Consider the following 25,513-nt stretch of genomic DNA (forward strand, 5'->3'; position numbering starts at 1 on the left):
ACACGCAGCACGAAACGTTGAACCGCACGGTGTACCCAAAAAACACCCGCAGACGTACCTATGAACCCATAGAGATACATAGAGACCCATAGGGGATACATAGAGACCCATAGGGAATACATAGAGACCCATAGGAGATACATAGAGACCCATAGGAGATACATAGACCCATAGGAGACACATAGAGACCCATAGAGATACATAGAGACCCATAGGAGATACATAGAGACCCATAGAGATACATAGAGACCCATAGGAGATACATAGAGACCCATAGAGATACATAGAGACCCATAGGGGATACATAAACACCCATTGGAGGTACATAGAGAACCATAGGAGATGCATAGATACTCATTGGAGATACAGAGACCCATAGAGATATATAATAAACCAATAGAGAGCCATAGGTGATACATAGAGACCCATAGAGACAAATAGAGACCCATAGGATATAGACACCCTTAGGATATACAAAGAGACCCCTATGAGCTACATATACACCCATAGCAGATATTTAGATACCCATAGGAGATACGTAGAGACCAATAGGAGATCAATAGAGACCCCTAGGAAGTACATAGAGACCCATAGACAAAGATCCCCCTTGTAGCCTCGACAGACTGTTGGGGCAAGTGCTGTCAGCGAGCAGCAGCGCCTACGAAGGCGACATTGCAAAGACAAAGATCCCCCGTGTAGCCTCGACAGACTGTTGGGGCAAGTGCTGTCAGCGAGGAGCAGCACCACCACGAGGTCACGTGTCGCGTCCGCCTGGTCGCCAGCAGACAAGCGGCCAGGCCAGCTTCGCCAGGTGGGCGGGCCACAGAGCAGGTGGCTGACGGCACGGATGCCGTAGTTCGCGTGCCAGGGTGACACAAGCGACACAATGGGTACGTCATTGTGTCACCATCCTGGCCAGCTGTTGTCCCAGCGGATAATTGCGGGGACGGGGGCGATGGTGGCGGCGGTGGTGGCGGTGGTGGCGGTGGTGGTGGCAGTGGTGGTGGCAGTGGATTGAGTCGAGATGAGGATTAAAGGGACCGTGGAAAAAGGGCAGCGCCCAGACTCTACTGGGTGTCCACCACAGCTGGCAACCCCTTATCGGTGCCCTACCTTGTTACCGACTCATTCTAGACCTCAATGGTCACCCCGTGCCCCTTGTAAATCCCAATCGTTAATCCCACAAAGTGCCATCACAAGGGAGAAACGCAAACAGATAGACACAAGACAAAATGTTGCCCGTGCTGAAGCGGCTGCACGCTGAATGGACTCTGCAAACTCAAACACCCTGTATAAGGATACGGGGCGAACCGTGCGGGGTGACACGATTTGGGGTGACACGGTTTAGGGTGACACGGTTAGGGGTGACACGGTATGGGGTGACACGGTATGGGGTGACACGGTATAGGGTGACACGGTTAGGGTGACACGGTTTGGGGTGATACGGTATGGGGTGACACGGTATGGGGTGACACGGTATGGGGTGACACGGTTTAGGGTGACACGGTATAGGGTGACACGGTATTGCTTGACACGGTATTGCTTGACACGGTATGGGGTGACACGGTATGGGGTGACACGGTATGGGGTGACACGGTATGGGGTGACACGGTTTGGGGTGACACGGTATAGGGTGACACGGTTAGGGTGACACGGCATGGGTTGACACGATTTGGGGTGACACGGTTTAGGGTGACACGGTTTGGGGTGACACGGTATGGTATGACACGGTTAGGGTGACACGGTTCGGGTGACACGGTTAGGGTGACACGGTTAGGGTGACACGGTTTGGGGTGACACGGTATGGGGTGACACGGTATGGGGTGACACGGTTTAGGGTGACACGGTATAGGGTGACACGGTATTGCTTGACACGGTATTGCTTGACACGGTATGGGGTGACACGGTATGGGGTGACACGGTATGGGGTGACACGGTATGGGGTGACACGGTTTGGGGTGACACGGTATGGGGTGACACAGAATGGTATCTGCAAGACAAAGACAAAGGTCCCCCGTGTAGCCATAACCGACTATTGGGGCAAGTGCTGTTAGCGAGTAGCACCTGTGAGGGTCGACACGGCGCACGCCACGTGTTGGGGTGGCCAGCGCCACGCCCGGTCGCCTTTGTCTCTCCAGTGGCCGTGTGTACACATCGCCACCACTTGCCCCCCACCCCTGCCCGCCCCCCCCCCCCTCTTCGAGTGGAACCTTCGCTTACAATGCCAGTGAATATTTAATGACCGAGGGATCACCACCCCCAATCCTCACCACCCCCCCTCCCCGGAATAAATAAATCATTCCTAGCAGCAGCAGCAGCAGCTGTAGCTGCCTCTATGTGCTCATCCCTGGCCCGCGAGTGGACATCTCTCATAGCCAGCCATTGATCCAGCCCAAACATACACACACACACACACGTGGTGTGTACCTGTGTGTGTGTGTATATGCATATGTACATACACACGCACACACGTGATGTGTACCTGTGTGTGTGTATACTTGCATATGTATACATACACACACACGTGATGTGTACCTGTGCGTGTATGTATACATGCATATGTATACACACACACACGTGGTGTGTACCTGTGTGTGTATATACATGCATATGTACACACACACACACATGGTGTGTACCTGTGTGTGTGTATATACATGCATATGTACACACACACACACGTGGTGTGTACCTGTGTGTGTGTATACATGCATATGTATACACACACACACACATGGTGTGTACCTGTGTGTGTGTATACATGCATATGTATACACACACACGTGGTGTGTACCTGTGTGTGTGTGTATACATGCATATGTACACACGCACACACGTGATGTGTACCTGTGTGTGTGTGTATACATGCATATGTATACACACACACATGGTGTGTACCTGTGTGTGTGTGTATACATGCATATGTATACACACACACACATGGTGTGTACCTGTGTGTGTGTGTGTGTACATGCATATGTATACACACACACGTGGTGTGTACCTGTGTGTGTATACATGCATATGTACACATACACACACGATGTGTACCTGTGTGTGTATACATGCATATGTACACATACACACACACACGTGGTGTGTACCTGTGTGTGTGTATACATGCATATGTACACACACACGTGGTGTGTACCTGTGTGTGTGTGTGTTTAAATGCATATGTCTACACACACACACGTGATGTGTACCTGTGTGTGTGTGTTTACATGTATATGTAAATAAACGCACACACATGATGTGTACCTGTGTGTGTGCGTGTTTACATGTATATGTATACACACACACGTGGTGTGTACCTGTGTGTATATACATGTATATGTATACATACACACACATGATGTGTACATGTGTGTGTGTTTACATGTATATGTATACACACACACACGATGTGTACCTGTGTGTGTGTGTTTACATGTATATGTATATACACACACACATGATGTGTACCTGTGTGTGTGTGTGTTTACATGTATATGTATACACACACACATGATGTGTACCTGTGTGTGTGTGTTTACATGTATATGTATACACACACACATGATGTGTACCTGTGTGTGTGTGTGTTTACATGTATATGTATACACACACACATGATGTGTACCTGTGTGTGTGTGTGTTTACATGTATATGTAAACACACACACACACGTATGTACGCATGGGGAGTGGTCGTGTAACGGCAGTGTAGCGGCTAGCGCTACGCTGCGCTACGAACACGGCGACCGGAGTTCGATTTCCCGCTCACGGCCAACACCACCGGTGACGATTATCTGAACCGGTCCTGGGCCTCCCCTAGGTCGACTCAGCCTCAAATGAGCACCTGGTGCGGTGTGTCGTAAACATCGCCACTGGGGGGGGGGGGGGGGGGGGTGAGACAAAGGCGGCCGGGCGTGTTGCTGTCCACCCACACCCCCTCGTGCGCCGTACCGGACCTTCACAGGCGCTGTTCGCTAACTGGCACGTGCCCCAGCAGTCTGTTACATACACGAGGAGGAGGAGGAGGAGTCCCCCCTTAGTCTCGCTCCTTGGAAAGAGGTGGGTTAGTAGATGCGATGACGTCACTGACGCGGTCTTCTTGCGCGCAAATGGCTCCGGGCGCCCGTTTTTTGCCGTGTGGGGGCTGTTTGAGCGTCGAGGCGTCGAGGCGTCGAAAGACACCAAAGCAGACAACAACCCCGAACGACCGACCGACCGACGCCCCGACAGCCCCGACCAACATCGCTGACGGGGAAAAGGAGAAGCGAAGTGATGAGACTCCCCGGAGGGATTTGACGACACCGGGGCCGCTCGGCTGGAGGCGTTCGACCGGCAGCGCCGCGGGGGGTGGGTGGGGGGTCACGTGACAATCGCACTCTTTTTGCCGTGACGTCGTGGGGTTTGTCCGCCGCGCCGCGCCCCCCACCCCCCACACCACACACCCCCCAAATCGGGGACGCACTTTTCCGCATTTATTATGCCAAAAAAAACCCCCTTTGGTATAACGGCAAAACGCGCCCAGGTGCTACGCTACGCACGCGCGTTGTAGTGCTACACGCGCCCGTTATAACGCCAAACACGCCCGGCATAATACCAAACACGCCCGTTCTACATGGAGAGACAGAGAGAGAGAGAGACGGAGAGACAGACACACAGAGAGAGAGATAGGAGACAGAGTAAGACAGAGAGAGACAGAGACAGAGAGAGAGACAGACAGAGAGAGAGATGGAAAGACAGACAGAGAGAGAGGAGACAGAGTAAGACAGAGAGAGAGACAGAGACAGACAGAGTAAGACAGAGAGAGAGACAGACGGAGAGACAGACAGAGAGAGAGGAGACAGAGTAAGACAGAGAGAGAGACAGAGACAGACAGAGAGACAGACAGACAGAGAGGAGAGAGACGGAGAGACAGGCAGAGAGAGAGAGAGGAGACAGAGTAAGACAGAGAGAGAGACAGAGACAGACAGAGAGACAGACAGAGAGAAGAGAGAGATGGAGAGACAGACAGAGAGAGGAGACAGAGTAAGACAGAGAGAGAGACAGACAGACAGAGAGACAGACAGACAGAGAGAAGAGAGAGAGACGGAGAGATAGACACAGAGAGAGAGGAGACAGAGTAAGACAGAGAGAGACAGACGGAGAGACAGACACACACAGAGAGAGAGACAGAGTAAGACAGTGAGAGAGAGAGAGAGACTTTTGACTTTTAAACAACTTTTATTGCCGCCAGCAGCAACAGCACTGGAGGCGATTTCGATATGAAACACACAAAGTCACCAGCAACACAAATACACAAAGTCACCAGCAACACAAATACACAAAGTCACCAGCAACACAAATACACAAAGTCACCAGCAACACAAAAACAACAAACGCTGTACATCCACGTGTTGTGGCGCTTAATGCACCGCGCACAACACGAAATCAAAGTCACGTGGTGGTGGTGGTCATCGCGCACGTCACGGTGACGAGCGAGCGCTTCAGAAGGTGAACACGTGGGGGGTGACGTCCACGCTGCTACAGAGAGGGGCTTGTCCGGCTCACCAGCGTTAGAACAAGACGCGCTGCACATCACCGACACGTGAGTGTGTCACGTGGCGTGCTCCAGGCAGAGCCGCGCCTTGAGCAGGAACCTGAACACTGGAAGCAGCACAGAGCAGCCGTCAGTGTCACCTTGCAGCGTCTTCTTCCTCGTTCTGTACACCGCCAACTTCGCCTGAGCACAGGCGAAGTTGGCGAGGTCATGGCGCTTGTTAGCCAGGTAAGGCACCATCTCCCATATACGAAGCTGCTGCTGTAGAAGGGCACCCCCAGTTTACTGAAGATGTCCCCCAAGAGACGGAACATTGAGTTTGAGCCGCTGGCAGTGTAAGTACCGGTGGGGCAGATCCTCCCTGGCACCGCAGGTGATGCACCAAGTCTGTTACCCCTGGCGAGATTCGGCTGAGCCACACGGCCGATGGCAACGTGCAGTGTGCCAATCTCCACCGGAGGTCACCGCAGCGTTTGGCTACGGGAGACTTTGTACATTTGTTTCCACTGGGGGGGCGGCCGCAATGAGGGGAGAGAAATGGTCTCTCCGTTTTGTGCCTTGACACAGCCACGTGTGGAGCGCTGTGTTCGGGGCACTCTTCAGGGGCACGTTCCTGCAGCCTCGGAGCTTCAGTCGCTTGCCGGAGTCGCTGTGGCCGGGGGGCTGCGTGCAGGAGAAGCAGAACTCCGGGAAGGAGGAGGAGGAGGAGGGGAGGGCCGCCACCATCCCCCGGTGCCTCCAGCTTCAGGCGCAGCTCCTTCAGGGAGCGGAGCGAGGTCCCGCAGCAGCATCTCCCCAACGAGCGTGGAGCGGAGTCCCCTAGCGGTGCTGGCGATCTCAGCTGCGGTCTTCCACTCGGGCTGGTGGTGGGCCTGCACGAGGTGGAAGACTGTCCGCAGCCCTGCCGATGTGAGGCGTTGAGCCTCAGGGTCCTCTCTCCTCTGATCCCCTGGAAGAGGCCGCTGCAGAACAAGGGGCTCGTTCAGGAACCGCGCGAGGTCGTAGGACGTGAGCGTTCGGCTCCACTCGAAGCTCCGCCACGCGACCAAGAGGCTCCGGTGATAACCCGGCAGCCTCGTGTAGTCGACCAGGCTCAGGTCCATCAGGAAGAGCTCCTGTCCTTACCCCAGGCACTCCCCTGCATTCATCAGCAGGGCGAGGGCCGGCGACTTCCAGGGTAGCTCCACCCGGTCGTACAGCGGCCGCCTGACCGCCACGAGCCTGAAACTCGTGACCTTGGCGGCGACGTCCACCAGACCCTGGCCGCCCTCGCCCACCGGCAGGCAGAGAACCTCCGGCCTGAGCCGGTGCTTCCCGTGCCAGACGAAGTGAGCGAGTGAGCGGTCGACTCTGGTGAGTAGCCAAGCAGGAGGCTGGAGGGCCTTGGGTCTTGTGCACCAGCACGGATGCAGCCAGGGCGTTAGCGACGAGCACTCGGCCCCTGAATGACATCTGCGGAGTGAGGCGTGGTGCCCATGTCAGTAATTTGGCCTCGATTGTGTCGGCCAGCTCGGTCCAGTTGTTCAGAGCGACGTCACGTGGTTTCCCCCGGTGAACCCCCAGCTACTTGACTCCGTCGGCCTGCCAAACGACTCCTCCTGGGAGGGGCACAGAGCGAACGCCGCCTCGTGACCCCAAACACGCAGAGGGGGCCTCGCACTTGGCCCAGTTGACCCTGGTTGCTGCCAGCAACAAAAGAACCGGAGCCGTTTTCGATACAAAGTCACGTGGAGTACAGCATCACGTGCACACGTCACAAACACTACCTGCGGCGCGTGGTGCTGCACGTGCCACGAGCATCGAGAGACAGAGAGAGAGAGAGAGGAGACAGAGTAAGACAGAGAGAGAGACAGAGAGAGAGACAGACAGAGACACAGACAGAGAGAGATACAGAGAGAAAGGAGAGAGAGAAAGACAGAGACACAAACAGAAAGAGAAAGACAGAGAGAGACGGAGACACAGACAGAGAGAAATATGCAGAAAGAGATAGGAGATATATAAAGGCAGAAAGAAACAGAGAGAGAGGAGACAGAGTAAGACACAGAGAGAGAGAGAGACAGAGACAGACAGAGAGACAGACAGAGAGAGAGGAGAGAGAGAGAGACGGAGAGACAGACACAGAGAGAGGAGACAGAGAGAGACGGAGAGACAGACACAGAGAGAGAAGACAGAGTAAGACAGAGAGAGACAGATACAGACAGAGAGACAGACAGACAGAGAGAAGAGAGAGAGATGGAGAGACAGACACAGAGAGAGAGAGAGGAGACAGAGCAAGACAGACAGAGAGACAGAGACAGACAGAGAGACAGACAGAGAGAGAGGAGAGAGAGACGGAGAGACAGACATAGAGACAGACAGACAGAGAGGAGAGAGAGACATAGAGACAGACACACAGAGAGAGGAGACGGAGTAAGACAGAGAGAGAGAGACAGACAGAGAGACAGACAGACAGAGAGACAGACATAGAGACAGACAGACAGAGAGAGGAGAGAGAGACGGAGAGACAGACACAAAGAGAGAGAGGAGGCAGAGTAAGACAAAGAGAGAGAGACAAAGACAGAGATAGACAGAGACAGACATAGAGACAGGCAGACAGAGAGGAGAGAGAGACGGAGAGGCAGGCACAGAGAGAGAGGAGACAGAGTAAGACAGAGAGAGAGACAGACAGAGAGACAGAGAGACAGACAGACAGAGAGAGAGAGGAGAGAGAGAGAGAGACGGAGAGACAGACACAGAGAGAGAGGAGGCAGAGTAAGACAGAGAGAGAGACAGACAGAGAGACAGACAGACAGAGAGACGGACATAGAGACAGACAGACAGAGAGAGGAGAGAGAGAGAGACGGAGAGACAGATACAGAGAGAGAGGAGGCAGAGTAAGACAGAGAAAGAGACAAAGACAGAGAGAGAGAGACAAAGACAGACAGAGAGACAGAGAGACAGAGACAGACAGAGAGATAGACAAAGAGAGAGGAGAGAGAGAGACGGAGAGACAGACATAGAGACAGACAGACAGACAGAGGAGAGAGAGAGAGACGGAGAGACAGACACAGAGAGAGAGGAGGCAGAGTAAGACAGAGAGAGAGACAGAGAGACATACAGACAGAGAGAGGAGAGAGAGAGAGACGGAGACAGACACAGAGAGAGAGAGGAGGCAGAGTAAGACAGAGAGAGAGAGAGACAAAGACAGAGAGACAAAGACAGACAGAGAGACAGACAAAGAGACAGAGACAGACAGAGAGATAGACAGAGAGAGAGGAGAGAGAGAGAGAGAGACGGAGAGACCGACACAGAGAGAGAGGAGACAGAGTAAGACAGAGAGAGACAGACAGAGAGACAGAGAGACAGACAAACAGAGAGACAGACATAGAGACAGACAGACAGAGAGAGGAGAGAGAGACGGAGAGACAGACACAGAGAGAGAGGAGGCAGAGTAAGACAGAGAGAGACAAAGACAGAGAGAGGCGAAGACAGACAGAGAGACAGACAGAGAGACAGAGACAGACAGAGAGAGGAGAGAGAGACGGAGAGACAGACACAGAGAGAGGAGGCAGAGTAAGACAGAGAGAGACAGACAGAGAGGAGAGAGAGAGAGACGGAGAGACAGACACAGAGAGAAAGGAGACAGAATAAGACAGAGAGAGAGACAGACAGAGAGACAGAGAGACAGACAGACAGAGAGACAGACATAGAGACAGACAGACAGAGAGAGGAGAGAGAGAGAGACGGAGAGACAGACACAGAGGGAGAGGAGGCAGAGTAAGACAGAGAGAGAGAGACAAAGACAGAGAGAGAGACAAAGACAGACAGAGAGACAGACATAGAGACAGAGACAGACAGAGAGACAGACAGAGAGTTGAGAGATAACTCACGGCCCACGTGCGCCCAAGAATTACCTGCGCGAAATCAAAAGGGAGATTTTTGTTAGTAAAAAGCCAACGAGATTTTATTATTATTTGTTTCCACCCCCCCACCACCCCCACCCCCCCACTATAGCCGAGGAGAGTTGTGTAGGCTGCCAGACTTGGAATTATATTGCGGGAGGCACAGCCAGAGGTTGAACCGCTTTCCTGCAGAGGCCAGAGATGGTTCGCCTACAGAATGTCTCTCTCTGTCAACACCAATAAAGGGTGGGGGGGGGTGGGGGTGGGAGGAGTGTGGGGGGCACCCCCCCCCTCCTCCTCCTCTGTGTGTGCGGTGCGGGGAGCGGTGGTGCAGTGGTTAGCGCTACGGACCAGGCGACCCGGGTTCGATTTCCCTCGCTCACCGCTAACGAGCGGTGAGCGAGTATCTGAACCGGCTACTGGGCCTCCCCTGGGTCGGCTCAGCCTCAAATTGATGTGTGTAAAACATCGCCACTGGGGGAGACAAAGGCGGCCGGGCGTGGTGCTGGCCACCCACCCGCTCCTGCGCCGTTCCGGCCTTTGTAGGTGCTGCTCGCTATAACAGCACTTGCCCCGACAGTCTGTTACAGGCTACACGGGGGATCTTTGTCTCTTTTTTGTTGTTGTATACGCACAGATATAGGGGAGCGGTGGTACAAGCGGTTAGCGCTACGCTGCGCTATGAACCCGGCGAACCCGAGTTCGACTCCCGCTCACGGCCAACACCGGTGGCGATTATCTGAATCGGTCGGTCCGGGGCCTCCCCTAGGTCGACTCAGCCTCCTCTAACGAGTTCTTGGGGGGGGGGGGGCGGCGTTGTTAATATCGCCACTGGGGAGACAAAGGCGGCCGGGCGCGGTTTTGGCCAGCACATAGGTGCTTCTCGCTAACGGCACTTGCCCCAACAGGCCGTGGCAGGCTACACGGGGGACCTTTGTCTTTGTGCCACGCTCCAAAGTTGGAGCCGGTTCACGGCGTCATTCCGACTTGAGCTTGCGGCCCTCCCGGCTATCTCAAAAGCCAACAAAAATAAAGTAAATCAAAACGACGAGTAAACTAATAAAATAATAATACAACTAATAAAAAGAATACGAAATATAATAAAAAATAAAGTTTTAAAGAGGGGTCGGTGGTGGCGGGGTGTGGAAAAATCCACTTCAAATTTGGACAAGGATCCCCCAGAAATGAACGAAGCAGAATTTCTTCTGGGGGGGGGGGGGTAGTGGGTGGGTGGTGGGGGGCTGGTGGGTGGGTAGGTGGGTGGGGGGGGGGGGTAATATCACCTTGCCGTGGGATCAGCGGCGAGGGACATTCGGGTAAACAAAAGCTGACTCGGGCTTAAGCATCTTTAGTGGGGGGTTGGGGGTTCTGGGTTAAGCACGGAGGCCCCGGGGTGGTGGGTGGTGGGGGGGTAGTGGGGGGGGGGCGTGGGGGGGGTCACAGGGGGCAGTTGAACCCCCCCCATCTCACTCCTGCCGGATCAAGCGGCGGCCAGCCGACTGAGGAGGGGGGGGGGAAATTGAAGGAGGGATTGAGGGAGACATTGAAGGAGGGATTGAAAGAGACATTGAAGGAGGGATTGAGGGAGACATTGAAGGAGGGATTGAGGGAGACATTGAAGGAGGGATTGAGGGAGAAATTGAAGGAGGGATTGAGGGAGACATTGAAGGAGGGATTGAGGGAGACATTGAAGGAGGGATTGAGGGAGACATTGAAGGAGGGATTGAGGGAGAAATTGAAGGAGGGATTGAGGGAGAAATTGAAGGAGGGATTGAGGGAGACATTGAAGGAGGGATTGAGGGAGACATTGAAGGAGGGATTGAGGGAGACATTGAAGGAGGGATTGAGGGATACATTGAAGGAGGGATTGAGGGAGACATTGAAGGAGGGATTGAGGGAGACATTGAAGGAGGGATTGAGGGAGAAATTGAAGGAGGGATTGAGGGAGAAATTGAAGGAGGGATTGAGGGAGACATTGAAGGAGGGATTGAAAGAGACATTGAAGGAGGGATTGAAAGAGACATTGAAGGAGGGATTGAGGGAGACATTGAAGGAGGGATTGAGGGAGACATTGAAGGAGGGATTGAGGGAGAAATTGAAGGAGGGATTGAGGGAGACATTGAAGAAGGGATTGAGGGAGACATTGAAGGAGGGATTGAGGGAGAAATTGAAGGAGGGATTGAGGGAGAAATTGAAGGAGGGATTGAGGGAGACATTGAAGGAGGGATTGAAAGAGACATTGAAGGAGGGATTGAAAGAGACATTGAAGGAGGGATTGAGGGAGACATTGAAGGAGGGATTGAGGGAGACATTGAAGGAGGGATTGAGGGAGAAATTGAAGGAGGGATTGAGGGAGACATTGAAGAAGGGATTGAGGGAGACATTGAAGGAGGGATTGAGGGAGAAATTGAAGGAGGGATTGAGGGAGAAATTGAAGGAGGGATTGAGGGAGACATTGAAGGAGGGATTGAGGGAGAAATTGAAGGAGGGATTGAGGGAGACATTGAAGGAGGGATTGAGGGAGACATTGAAGGAGGGATTGAGGGTGAAATTGAAGGAGGGATTGAGGGAGACATTGAAGGAGGGATTGAGGGAGAAATTGAAGGAGGGATTGAGGGAGACATTGAAGGAGGGATTGAGGGAGAAATTGAAGGAGGGATTGAGGGAGAAATTGAAGGAGGGATTGAGGGAGACATTGAAGGAGGGATTGAAAGAGACATTGAAGGAGGGATTGAAAGAGACATTGAAGGAGGGATTGAGGGAGACATTGAAGGAGGGATTGAGGGAGACATTGAAGGAGGGATTGAGGGAGAAATTGAAGGAGGGATTGAGGGAGACATTGAAGGAGGGATTGAGGGAGACATTGAAGGAGGGATTGAGGGAGAAATTGAAGGAGGGATTGAGGGAGAAATTGAAGGAGGGATTGAGGGAGACATTGAAGGAGGGATTGAGGGAGAAATTGAAGGAGGGATTGAGGGAGACATTGAAGGAGGGATTGAGGGAGAAATTGAAGGAGGGATTGAGGGAGACATTGAAGGAGGGATTGAGAGAGAAATTGAAGGAGGGATTGAGGGAGAAATTGAAGGAGGGATTGAGGGAGACATTGAAGGAGGGATTGAAAGAGACATTGAAGGAGGGATTGAAAGAGACATTGAAGGAGGGATTGAGGGAGACATTGAAGGAGGGATTGAGGGAGACATTGAAGGAGGGATTGAGGGAGAAATTGAAGGAGGGATTGAGGGAGACATTGAAGGAGGGATTGAGGGAGACATTGAAGGAGGGATTGAGGGAGAAATTGAAGGAGGGATTGAGGGAGAAATTGAAGGAAAGTAATTGGAAGGAGAAATTCAAGGAGACATCGAAGGAGAAATCGAAGGAGAAACTCGAGGATAAATTGAAGGGAAATTTGAAGGAGACATTGAAGGAGAAATCGAGGGAGAAGAAATTGAAGAAGGAATTTTTGAAGTTCAAGGACAATTTGAAGGAGAAATTAAGGACAAATTGAAGGATAAATTGAAGGGGAATTTGAAGGATAAATTGAAGGAAAATTTGAAGGAGAATTCGAAGGAGACATTAAAAGGAGACATTGAAGGATAAATTGAAGGCGAGTGAGTGAGTTGGTGAGTGGGCGGGTGAGTGGGCGAGTGAGTGGGCGAGTGCGTGGGTGAGTGGTTGGGCGAGTAGCTGAGCGAGTGAGTGAGTTGGTGAGTGGGCGGGTGAGTGGGTGAGTGGTTAGGCGAGTAGCTGGGCGAGTGAGTGAGCTGGTGAGTGGGCGCGTGAGTGGGCGAGTGAGTGTGCGAGTGAGTGGGTGAGTGGTTGGGCGAGTAGGTGAGCGAGTGAGTGAGTTGGTGAGTGGGTGGGTGAGTGGGCGGGTGAGTGAACGAGTGAGCGGGTGAGTGGTTGGGCGAGTAGCTGAGCGAGTGAGTGAGCTGGTGAGTGGGCGGGTGATTGGGCGAGTGAGTGGACGAGTGAGTGGGTGAGTGGTTGGGCGAGTAGGTGAGCGAGTGAGTGAGTTGGTGAGTGGGCGGGTGAGTGGGCGGGTGATTGGGCGAGTGAGTGGACGAGTGAGTGGGTGAGTGGTTGGGCGAGTAGGTGAGCGAGTGAGTGAGTTGGTGAGTGGGCGGGTGAGTGGGCGGGTGATTGGGCGAGTGAGTGGGCGAGTGAGTGGGTGAGTGGTTGTGCGAGTAGGTGAGCGAGTGAGCTGGTGAGTGGGCGGGTGAGTGGGCGAGTGAGTGGGCGAGTGAGTGGGTGAGTGGTTGGGCGAGTAGGTGAGCGAGGGAGTGAGTTGGTGAATGGGCAGGTGAGTGGTCTAGCCAGGGGTACGACTCCTCCTTGACACCCACCCAAGGGGAGCGATTTTATTTTTTTATCAGGACACTGGGTTACAGGCAGATACGTAGAGACCCATAGAGATACACAGATATCTATAGAGATGCGTAGTGACCCGTAGAGATACACAGAGTCCCATAGAGATACGTAGCTACTCATAGAGATACGTAGATACTCATAGAAGATACATAGAGACCACGGAGATAGAGAGAAACACGCAAACTCCAACAGGCGAACCCACGACCTCCTGTATACCTAGCGAGGTAGTTAACATCTCCTAGCCACCGTGATAGAGAGAGACACGCAAACTCCAACAGGCATCGTCAGGGTCGGGATCGAACCCACGACCTCCTGTATACCAGGCGAGGTAGTTAACATCTCCTAGCCACCGTAATGATGATGATGATGAGAGAGAGAGACACAGCAAACTCCAAATATACAGCAGCAGCAGGCGTCAGGGTCGGGATCGAACCCACGACCTCCTGCATAGCAGGCGAGGAAGGAAGGTCACTGGACATCTGTGAAAAAGAAAAGAGCTTCATAGCTCATCGGATTCATCCGGCGTAGATAAACATTCCGATGTTTTGATCCCGAGGTAGGAGGAGGCTGCTGCCCCGGTTTGGATCTCCGTGGGCTAAGAGAGCTCCGTGATTTGCGAGGCGTCAAAATGTGTGCTGAGATTATTGTGGTGGTGGTGGGGGGCAGGAGGGTGGGTGGGGGGTGGTGGTGGGGGGTGATGCTGGGTGGGGTGGGAGGTGTTATTGGGGGGGGGGGGGGGGGGTTGACCTCCTGACCCGGGTGCTCAGGCCACCTAAATGAGATTGGCGCAACCATCAACGTGGCTGACCGCAGACGAGTGGATGGACGGAGCTGGCCGGCAAGAATATTTGAATAAATGACGGCAAGGTGTTGGGAGTGAGCGGTGGGCGGGCGGCGGGGGGTTACAAAATAAAATCTTAAGACGACGAAAATAAATAAATAACTACACGCGCCGTCGAAAATTAAATTGAATTTCTCTCCGCTTGGCCGTAGAGCAGTCGGCCAGCGGGTATAAGCGTTGTGCCCTTTAAGGCCCAAGCGAAAGATTTGGTTAAAACATTTGTATTGGTATTTTTTTTTAAACTTAATTTACGGCTTGCTCCGTTCGTTTTTTTTTAGCCCTCCGCAAACTCTCACCCACGCAGATTTGTGGGGGCCGAGAGGTTGTTTCCTTCGCTCTCTCTCTCTCTCTGTGTTTGTCTCTCTCTCTCTGTATCTCTGTCTCTCTCTCTGTCTCTCTCTCTCTCTGACCCACGTGTTCACCTTCTGAAGCGTTCGCTCGTCACCGTGACGTGCGCGATGACCACCACCACCACCACGTGACTTTTATTTCGTGGTGTGCGAGGTGCATTTAGCGCCACAGCGCGTGGATTTGTAGCGTTTGTTGTTTTTGTGTTGCTGGTGACTTTGTGTATTTGTGTTGCTGGTGACTTTGTGTTATTTGTGTTGCTGGTGACTTTGTGTATTTGTGTTGCTGGTGACTTTGTGTTATTTGTGTTGCTGGTGACTTTGTGTATTTGTGTTGCTGGTGACTTTGTGTATTTGTGTTGCTGGTGACTTTGTGTATTTGTGTTGCTGGTGACTTTGTGTATTTGTGTTGCTGGTGACTTTGTGTATTTGTGTTGCTGGTGACTTTGTGTTATTTGTGTTGCTGGTAACTTTGTGTATTTGTGTTGCTGGTGACTTTGTGTGTTTGTGTTGCTGGTGACTTTGTGTGTTTGTGTTGCTGGTGACTTTGTGTGTTTGTGTTGCTGGTGACTTTGTGTATTTGTGTTGCTGGTGACTTTGTGTATTTCATATCGGAATCGCCTCCAGTGCTGTTGCTGCTGGCGGCAAAAAAAGTTGTTATAAAGTCAAAAGTTTATCTGTCTCTCTCTCTCTGTCTGTCTCTCTCTCTCTCTGTCTCTCTCTGTGTCTCTCTGTCTGTCTCTCTGTCTCTCTCTCTGTCTCTCTCGGTCTGCCTCTCTGTCTCTCTCTATGTCTGTATCTGTCCGTCTCTGTCTGTCTCTCTGTCTGTCTCTCTGTCTGTCTGTCTCTCTGTCTGTCTCTCTGTCTCTCTCTCTGTCTGTCTCTCTGTCTGTCTCTGTCTGTCTCTCTGTCTCTCTGACCATCGTCATAGCAGGGTGTCTCTCCCGCACTCCGAGTGCACCATTACCTGCTAGTGAGGGCCTAGTTTTTTCATCAGCATCCTAGCCTCGCCTGAGAGGTTTTTGTGCTTCCCGGTGCCCTCTTTCGCTCTCCGAACTCCATCGAGTGCTCCTGATCTCTCCTCCAGCTCTGTGAGTGTCTCAAACCACGCAGAGTCGTGTTGTCTCCCACCTGTGTATCCCTTTCGACTCTAAACACACTCGCTACTCGGCAGGCCTGCTGGCTTGTTCACAGCACTAGCTCTCACCACAGCCTTCCTAGTTTCTGCTTTATTACAAAATAAAAATCGTTCTTCTCTCCAACAATTCTCCTTCCTTCTCCTGCTCCTTCTCATCCTTGCCTTACATTTCATTTCTGCTGTTTCACTATCCCTGTAGCATTCACCACGCCGCAGGTCGCTCATGAACACAGCTCTCACTACCCCCCCCCTCTCTCTTGACACCACCCTGTGCCTCCCTCTACTCCACTTGCCTTTCCATCCACCTCTTCTGGTCATTTATTCTTTCATCCGTGCAGCTAACGCATATATTAATATATTTAGGTATACATTTTGATTGAAAGCTTTCGTGACTGCAGGGATTCAAATTCTGGGTTCTTTCGGTAAAGTCACCACCACGTAGAAGGGAAAACAATAAAATAATAATATTTCTTTTGTTTTATTGTTTTTATATTTTTATTATTTTATCGTTTCCCTTCTACGCGACTTTACCGAAAGAACCAAGAATATATATTTAGGCATTTTATATATTTATATGAATGACTTATTTATGTACGATGCCACGCCACGCTACGTTCGAGGTTCCTCTCTCTCCGCAACACGGACTGTTCTGCTTCCCGCCACCAGAGATCAAGGTGGACGATGTGATAAACCGCGCCGCGGCAGTGTTTGGGGAAAATGAAGGTAATCGTCGCGGCTCGCGTGAACCGTGGCTACGTGCTCTCCTAACCAACGCGGAGATGGTGGCGCGCGTCATCGCCACGGGGCTCATTGACTGCAATGATTCATCTTCTTTGGTTCTTTCGGCAAAGTCACGTAGAATGAGAATAAAATAATAAATTGATAAAATAAAATAACACAATAATATTCTCACGACGTTTCGGCCACAACACAAGCGGCCTTCATCAGGTGAAGGGACGAGACTGGTAGGACAGCGCTGGAGTGAAAGAGCCACGTTCAGATCACAGCTTAAAGGCCGTGATCTGAACGTGGCTCTTTCACTCCAGCGCTGTCCTACCAGACATTCTCGTCCCTTCACCTGATGAAGGCCGCTTGTGTTGTGGCCGAAACGTCGTGAGAATATTATTGTGCTACAACGAGACCTTGAGCGGTTTGGCAAAAGTTGTGTCCCGCATCGTCACGCTGATCTCGCGCACAAGCGGGACCCAACACTGGCGCATGTCATGTCGTTTCAGCGACACACTTTTATGATTTTCAACGCCAACAACACGGAACTGAACGCGAATTGTAAGTACGCGACGGACGGCTACACCTACACTCTGTAGGCGTCGACCGAGACTGGATCTGCGTGACGTGCGGCGACTACAGCATCCTGTCAAGCGGCAGTACTCCTGGTGCCGCTGCGGCCCTCAAGGCAGGATAGGCCTTGCCAGGCTCGACCGACTGTACGTCAACGCCAGCGGCGTTAACCTGCTCGGGGACAGTAAAATCGTTCCCTCCGGTTTCTCCGATCACCGCCCAGTCTCCGTGCTGCTGCGACTTCCCAGAGCGGAGTAGCGCAGCACCTACTGGAGACTCAACGTGCAGCTGCTTGATGACACCGACTTCAGAGAAGCCTTCAAAGCCTTTTGGGCTCAGTGGCTTCCTGCCAAAGGAAGCTTCAGTTCCGACCAGTAATGGTGGGACAACACAAAGGCGCAGGTCAGGCTCTCTGTCAGCAGTTCATGAGCCAGCACGCCACCGCCAAGAACGAGGTGGCGCACCAACTGCAGAACGAGCTGCTGGCGCTTGAGGCGGAGCTGAGGTCATCCCACGACACACAGCAGGTTGAGACGCTACTGGAGAAGCAGCGGCTTTTCAGGTCCATCACGGACGAGCAGGCGGCACATCGCGCTTTTGTGTGCAAAAAGATGCAGAACCTGTCGCAGATGGACTCTCCCGCTAAGTTTTTATTTCGCTTAAACAAAAAAACCGGCCAACACCACAAAAATGTCCAGTTTGCGAACCCCAGAGGGACAAACAGCAACATCTGAGAGCGAGATCGCCAAGACCGCCAGGGATTTCTACTCGCAACTTTTCGGCGCCGAAACCATACACGACGGGGCTGTCCGGGAGCTACTGGACGGGGGCCCTACCTTAGAAGTCCCCGAGCGGGATCGTCTGGACAGCCCCGTCACCCCGCAGGAGCTCCACACCGCTGTGAAAGGGCTCGCAGCTGGTAAAGCCCCGGGATTGACGGCCTGCAGGTTGAGTTTTATGCGGCCTTTTGGGATGAGCTTGGCCCTCCACTACTACTAATGTTGACGGAGAGCCTGCAGAAGGGGGAACTCCCCACAGAGTTGTAGGAGAGCGGTGGTCTCCCTGCTCCCCAATAAGGAGGACCTGGCGCCTCGTCGTGAACTGGCGATCCGTGTCCCTCTTTGTGCGCTGACTACGAAATATTCTCCAAGGTGCTGCAAACCGTCTCAAGACAGTGCTGGGTCAGCTGATCCTGCCGGTATTGCATCCCCGGACGGTGCATATACGATAACATCGGTACGGTCAGAGACGTAATCTCCCTTGCAGAAGCGCACAACGTGGACTTGGGCCTCCTCTTCTTGGATCAGGAGAAGTCCCTTTGACAGGGCGAGCCACGAGTACCGTGGACAACTCCTTAACGTCGCTCGGCTTCAGCCCGGCCTTCATCTCACACGTGAGGCTCCTGTACACGGGGGCACATCCAGACTCTTGAAGATAAACCAGCGGCTCGGCGCCCCTTTCCCTGTGACGAGGGGGGTCAGACCTGGGATGCCCCCTCTCGGGCTGCTGGTTACCCCCTGTCCAATGAGCCACTGCTACACCACCTGAGACGAAATCTGTCTGGCCACACATTCCCGGGACCTGAGAACGCGGTCGTCAGGCTCTAGGCTTACACAACCACGTGATGCGTCGTGCTCAACGACGCGCCTGACGTCTCCGCGCTCTGCCAGGCGGTTGTGGTGCACGAGAGGGGGGCCTCCTCCGCCAGGGTCAACTGGGCCAAGTGCGAGGCCCCCTCCGTGTGTTTGGGGTCGCGAGGCGCGTTCGCTCTGTGCTCCTCGCAGGAGGAGTCAATTGGCAGGACGACAGAGTCAAGTACCTGGGGGTCTACCTGTGGGAACCACGTGACGTCACTCTGAACAACTGGACCCAGCTGGCCGACACAATGGAGGGCTAAATTACTGACATGGGCGCAACGCCTCGCTCCGTAGATGTCATTCAGGGGCCGAGTGCTCGTCGCTAACGCCCTGGGCTGCATCCGTGCTGTGGCACAAGACCAAGGCCCTCCAGCCTCCTGCTTGGCTACTCACCAGAGTCAACCGCTCACTCGCGCACTTCGTCTGGCACGGGAAACACCGGCTCAGGCCGGGCTTCTCTGCCTGCCGGTGGCCCGAGGGCGGCCAGGGTCTGGTGGACGTCGCCGCCAGGGTCGTGAGCTTCAGGCTCGTGGCAGTCAGGCGGCTGCTGTACGACCGGGAGGAGCTACCCTGGAAGTCGCCGGCCCTCACCCTGCTGAGAATTGTAGAGGGGTACCTGGGGTACGGAAAGGAGCTCTTCCTGATGGACCTGAGCCTGGTCGACTACACGAGGCTGCCAGATTATTACCAGAGCCTTTTGGATGCGTGGCAGCAATAAAAGTTGTTTAAAAGTCAAAGGTCTTTGTTGCTCTCTCTCTGTCGCTCTCTGTTTCGTTATCTCTCTATGCTCGCTCTCTCTCTGTCGCTCTCTCCCTGTCGCTCTCTCTCTGTTGCTCTCTCTCTCTGTCGCTCTCTCTCTATCACTCTCTCTCTCTCTGTCGCTCTCTGTCACTCTCTCTGTCGCTCTCTGTCGCTCTCTCTCTGTCGCTCTCTCTCTGTCGCTCTCTTTTTCGGCTTTCTCTCTTGGTCACTCTCTATTTCGTTCTCTCCCTGTCGCTCTCCCCTTCTCGTTCTCTCTGTCGCTCTCTCTCTCTCTGTGTGGCACAGCAAACACTGGCTGAGGCCAGGGGTCCTCTGCCTGCCAGTGGGTGAGGTCGGCCTGGCCTGGTGGATGTCTCCGCCATGGTGATGAGCTTCAGGCTTCAGGCCGTGAGGCGTCTGCTGTATGAACGGGAGGAGCTGCCCTGGACGTCGCCTGCCCTCAGCCTGCTGAGAGGCGCGGGGGGGGGGGGGGGGGGGGCGGCCTGGTGGTTACGGTGAGGGAGCTCTTCCTGTTGGACCTGGCCCTGGCCGACTACACGAGGCTGCCAGGGTATTATCAAAGCCTCTTGGACGCGTGGCGGAGCCTCGAATGGAGCAGGGCGAGCCCGCACCGCGCCCTCAAACATTTCATGCACGAATCCCTGTTCTGTAATGGCCTCTTCAAAGAACTCGGGGAGGAGAGAAGGCTGGCCCTCCGTTTCACCTCGGCAGGGGTGCGGACGGTCGGCGACCTCGTGAAGAGCCACGGCCGCCACCCCGAGTGGAAGACGGCGGCCGAGATCAGCGGCACCGCGGGGCTCCGCTCGATGCTCGCCGGAGAGAAGCTGTCGTGGGAGGCGCTTGCGGCAATGCGGGAGCCGCGGCTGAAGCTGGAGGCACCTGAAGACAGCGGCGCCGCACGACCTTCACTCCTCCTCCTCCCCGGAGCTGCGCGTCTCCGGGACCCAGCCTCCCGGGCGCTGTGACTCAGGGAAGCTGCTCAAACTCGCGGACTGCAGAGGACGTGGCCCTCGAGAGTGCCCCCCAAAGAGAGCGTTGTACGCGCGCCGCGTCAAGGCGCTCCGTTGTCAAGCCCATGGCGAACCTCCCGGACACGAACTGGAGGGACTTTTTCTCTCCCCTAATGGAGGCCACCCCCAGTGGAAGCACCTGTACAAGCCCCCCCCCCACGGAGCGAAACGCTGCGGGGACCTCCAGTGGAGGTTGGCACGCTGGACGCTACCCTCAGCCGTGTGGCTCAGCAAAATCACCCCAGGGCCATCAGTTCTGTGTTGCGTTCTGCGGTGCGAAGGAGGATCTGGGCCCACCGGTACTCGGGCTGTCCTCGGCTGAACCCAACGTTCCGGCTCTTGGGATCCATTTTCAGTAAACCGGGGGTGCCCTTTCGCAAGAGCTGGTTCATCTACGGGGTGCCTTACCCGGCGAATAAGCGCCACGATCTCGTGAACTTTGCGCCCAAGCAAAGATGGCAGTCTACAAAACCCGGAAGAAGAAGAAGAAGCTGAAGAAGCCGCAAGGCGACGCGGACGATGGCTGCTCAGCGGCGGCGATGTTGAGGGGCCTGCTCAAGGCGCGGCTCCGGCTGGAGCTCGTCTCGTCCCGCTCCTATGCCGGGACCGCCGCGCCGCGCTCCTTGAACGGTGCCGGGCCGGCCGGCCCTCTGCACCGACACAAACGGTGCACCGGCGTTCACGTTTTGACCGGTCGACTGTAAGTTTGCGATGTGCGTGACGACGCGGTGCTCGCGGTGCCCGTGGGGGTGTGGCTCACGTGGCGGTGAGGCGCATGTGGTGGGTGTGGCGCACGTGCTGCGGTTGTGCGATGGCGACGTCGCTGTACTCGAGGGTGGTGACCCCGCGTCGAAAGTGGCGTCCAGGCTGGTGGCTGCTGGCAGCAATAAAATTGGTTTAAAAGTCAAAAAAGTCTGTCGCTCTCTCTCTCTGTCGCTCTCTCTCTCTCTGTCGTTCTCTCTCTCTGTCGTCTCTCTCTCTCTACTCTGTCGCTCTCTCTCTCTGTCGCTCTCTCTGTCGCTCTCTCTCTCTCTGTCGCTCTCTCTCTGTCGCTCTCTCTCTGTCTCTCTCTCTCTCTCTGTCGCCCTCTCTCTCTGTCGCTCTCTCTCTGTCACTCTCTCTCTCTCTGTCGCTCTCTCTCTCTCTGTCACTCTCTCTGTCGCTCTCTCTCTGTCGCTCTCTCTCTCTGTCGCTCTCTCTTTGTCGCTCTTCTCTCTCTCTCTCTCTCTCTCTCTGTCGCTCTCTCTCTGTCGCTCTCTCTCTCTGTCGCTCTCTCTCTGTCGCACTCTCTCTCTGTCACTCTCTCTATCACTCTCTCTCTCTCTGTCGCTCTCTCTCTGTCGCTCTCTCTCTCTCTGTCGCTCTCTCTCTCTCTCTCTCTGTCGCTCTCTCTCTCTCTGTCGCTCTCTCTCTCTGTCGCTCTCTCTCTGTCGCTCTCTCTCTCTGTCACTCTCTCTCTGTCACTCTCTCTGTCACTCTCTCTCTGTCACTCTCTCTGTCACTCTCTCTCTCTCTGTCGCCCTCTCTGTCTCTGTCGCTCTCTCTTGATTCTGTGATGTGCAGCGCGTCTTCTTCGAACACTGGGGAGCCGGACAAGCTCCTCTCTGTACCAGCGTGGACGGCACCCCCCACGTGTTCACCTTCTGAAGCGCTCGCTCGTCACCGTGACGTGCGCGATGACCACCACCACCACGTGACTTTTATTTCGTGTTGTGCGCGGTGCATTTAGCGCCACAGCGCGTGGATTCATATCGTTTATTTTATTTGTGTTGCTGGTGACATTTGTGTATTTGTGTTGCTGGTGACTTTGTGTATTTGTGTTGCTGGTGACTTTGTGTTATTTGTTTGCTGGTGACTTTGTGTTTATTTGTGTTGCTGGTGACTTTGTGCATTTTCATATCGGAATCGCCTCCAGTGCTGTTGCTGCTGGCGGCAATAAAAGTTGTTTAAAAGTCTAAAAGTATCTCGATTTTCTCCCTCTCTCTCGTTGCGTTTGTTCGACGCTGCCACTGAGCAGCCTCGCTCGCTCGCTCGCTCGCCAGTTCGGCAACAGGACCCCGTGGCCTCCCGAGATTCCCCGTGGCAGCCTCGCTCGGCCAGTAGCAGAGGAATCAGGAAAAGGAATATCTACGTATACTGGAGGAGGAATCCGAAGAGAGAGAGAGAGAGGATGACTCAGAGAGAGAGGATGACTCAGAGAGAGAGAGAGAGAGAGGACGACTCAGAGAGAGAGAGGGACGGCTCAGAGAGAGAGGACGACTCAGAGAGAGGACGACTCAGAGAGAGAGAGAGAGGGGGACGGCTCAGAGAGAGGGAGTGAGGACTCCGAGAGAGAGAGGACGGCTCAGAGAGAGAGGACGACTCAGAGAGAGAGAGAGAGAGGGGACGGCTCAGAGAGAGGTAGTGAGGACTCAGAGAGAGAAAGGACGACTCAGAGAGAGGATGACTCAGAGAGAGAGGACGACTCAGAGAGAGTGAGGACGACTCAGAGAGAGAGGATGACTCAGAGAGAGAGGACGACTCAGAGAGAGAGAGAGGACGGCTCAGAGAGAGGACGACTCAGAGAGAGAGAGGACGACTCAGAGAGAGGGAGTGAGGACTCAGAGAGAGGGAGGACGACTCAGAGAGAGAGGACGGCTCAGAGAGAGGACGACTCAGAGAGAGAGGACGACTCAGAGAGAGAGAGGACGACTCAGAGAGAAGACGACTCACAGAGAGGACGACTCAGAGAGAGGAGACTCAGAGAGAGAGAGAGGACGACTCAGAGAGAGAGAGGACGAATCAGAGAGAGGACGACTCAGAGAGAGAGGACGACTCAGAGAGAGGACGACTCAGAGAGAGAGAGAGAGGACGACTCAGAGAGAGAGGACGACTCAGAGAGAGAGGACGACTCAGAGAGAGAGTGAGGACTCAGAGGGAGAGGACGACTCAGAGAGAGGACGACTCAGAGAGAGAGGACGACTCAGAGAGAGGACGACTCAGAAGAGAGGACGACTCAGAGAGAGAGGACGATTTAGAGAGAGAACGACTCAGAGAGGACGACTCAGAGAGAGAGACGACTTAGAGAGAGGACGACTCAGAGAGAGGACGACTTAGAGAGAGGACGACTCAGAGAGAGGGAGTAAGGACGACTCAGAGAGCGAGAGGACGAATCAGAGAGAGAGTGGACGGACTCAGAGAGAGGACGATTCAGAGAGAGAGAGAGGAACTCAGAGAGAGAGGACGACTCAAGAGAGAGAGGACGACTCAGAGAGAGAGACGACTCACAGAGAGATGGGAAGACTCAGAGAGAGAGGGACGACTCAGAGGACGACTCAGAGAGAGAGAGGACGACTCAGAGAGAGGACGACTCAGAGAGAGGGAGTGAGGACTCAGAGAGAGAGAGGACCACTCAGAGAGAGGACGACTCAGAGAGAGAGAGGACGACTCAGAGAGAGAGGACGACTCAGAGAGAGAGGGACGACTCAGAGAGAGAGAGGACGACTCAGAGGACGACTCAGAGAGAGGACGACTCAGAGAGAGGACGACTCAGAGAGAGGGAGTGAGGACTCAGAGAGAGAGAGGACGACTCAGAGAGAGGACGACTCGAGAGAGAGAGGACGACTCAGAGAGAGGGAGTGAGGACTCAGAGAGAGGGAGGAGGACGACTCAGAGAGAGAGGACGGCTCAGAGAGAGGACGACTCAGAGAGAGAGGACGACTCCAGAAGAGAGAGGACGACTCAGAGAGAAGACGACTCAGAGAGAGGACGACTCAGAGAGAGGACGACTCAGAGAGAGAGAGAGGACGGACTCAGAGAGAGAGAGGACGAATCAGAGAGAGAGACGACTCAGAGAGAGAGGACGACTCAGAGAGAGGACGACTCAGAGAGAGGAGAGAGACGACTCAGAGAGAGAGACGACTCAGAGAGAGAGGACGACTCAGAAGAGAGAGTGAGGACTCAGAGGAGAGAGGACGACTCAGAGAGGAGGACGACTCAGAGAGAGAGACGACTCCAGAGAGAGGACCCAGAGAAGAGAGGACGACTCAGAGAGAGAGGGACGATTTAGAGAGAGGAACGACTCAGAAGAGGACGACTCAGAGAGAGAGGACGACTTAGAGAGAGGACGACTAGATGAGACTAGGAGAGAGAGAGGACGACTTAGAGAGAGGACGACTCAGAGAGAGGAGTAAGGACACTCAGAGAGCGAGAGGACGAATCAGAGAGAGAGTGGACGACTCAGAGAGAGAGGACGATTCAGAGAGAGAGAGGACGACTCAGAGAGAAGAGGACGACTCAAGAGAGGAGAGGACGACTCCAGAGAGAGGAGACGACTCACAGAGAGATGGGACGACTCAGAGAAGAGAGAGCGACTCAGAGGACGACTCAGAGAGAGGAGGAGACTCAGAGAGAGACGACTCAGAGAGAGGGAGTGAGGACTCAGAGAGAGAGAGGACCACTCAGAGAGAGGACGACTCAGAGAGAGAGAGGACGACTCAGAGAGAGAGAGGACGACTCAGAGAGAGAGGGGACGACTCAGAGAGACTCAAGGACCGAGAGGACGACTCAGAGGACGGACTCAGGAGAGAGGCGACCAAGACGACTCAGAGAGAAAGGACGACTCAGAGAGAGGGAGTGAGGACTCAGAGGAGGAGAGAGGACGACTCAGAGAGAGGACGACTCAGAGGAGAGAGGACGACTCAGAGAGAGAGAGGACGACTC

The sequence above is a fragment of the Petromyzon marinus genome, chromosome 65, assembly GCF_048934315.1.
Source record: "Petromyzon marinus isolate PM22_M1 ecotype Great Lakes invasive population chromosome 65, UKy_Petmar_22M1.pri1.0, whole genome shotgun sequence".
Taxonomy (NCBI): Eukaryota; Metazoa; Chordata; class Hyperoartia; order Petromyzontiformes; family Petromyzontidae; genus Petromyzon; species Petromyzon marinus.